Genomic DNA, 968 nt, shown 5'->3' on the forward strand with positions numbered 1-968 from the left:
GGACTACAAAATTAAAGAATATTACAAAATCGAGTGGGCGAGTTTTCCTTATATTTATTTTATTATTGATATAAAAATAATAATAATAACCTGTTTTGGTAATATTTACTATTAATTGCAGGACTCCAGACTGCGACCATTTTTTCTGCCTGTGTGACTAAACTTTGTGAGCGGTCGCACTGGCACGACCACCGCGTTGTTCAACTCATAAGCCCTGCCATTTCTGTTGTAAACAAAACAGACAATTATCTTTTATTGTAAAACGTGACAAGATCACGAAATCGAAAGTGAAAACATCCGAAGCCCTGCTTATAACACAGCAAAAGTGGAACTCCCATTCACAAAATATCAAATCATAAATAATAGGCTACTACTGATGAAAAAGAACGGGTTGAATGTTAACCACGTTCGTTTCCATATAACTATAAACAATGATATAAGTTAATCAGCATGCATTGATTAATCCCATGGTGTAGCAAAAAAAACAAAAAAAAAAACACGTGCTCGTGCGACCAACTGAGAAAGTTAGTCGCAAAAGAGCAACCGCAGTGGGAAGAATGAGTCTGGAGCCCTGAATTACTCAGCTCCCCGTCAATGATCTAGCACCCGCGTTCAAAATTCTCTGGCACCGACCCTGCTTATTGTGCATGCATATTATATTTAAAGTTGCTTAAACGAAATCAATGAGTTTATAAGACTGGTTTATTCATTCTTTATACTGTAGACATGTAGAACATATCCACGTTTGTGCATCAATGTCTGTAATGTGTGCTGTAGCTGCGAAACTTTTAGGAATTTTATCCAAGTTGTAGGCTAGTCAATATTGGTCAGTCGTATCTGAGGATCCGCAAATGAAACTGTGACCACAAACACCATTAACTTAAGTGATGCTTTCACACAAATAACTTTACTTTTGAGTGTTTCATATGCGTTGACACAAATGACTTATTTTAATTTTTATTTGATAA

The sequence above is a fragment of the Sinocyclocheilus grahami genome, unplaced genomic scaffold (assembly GCF_001515645.1).
Source record: "Sinocyclocheilus grahami isolate Dianchi unplaced genomic scaffold, SAMN03320097.WGS_v1.1 scaffold310.1, whole genome shotgun sequence".
NCBI lineage: Eukaryota > Metazoa > Chordata > Actinopteri > Cypriniformes > Cyprinidae > Sinocyclocheilus > Sinocyclocheilus grahami.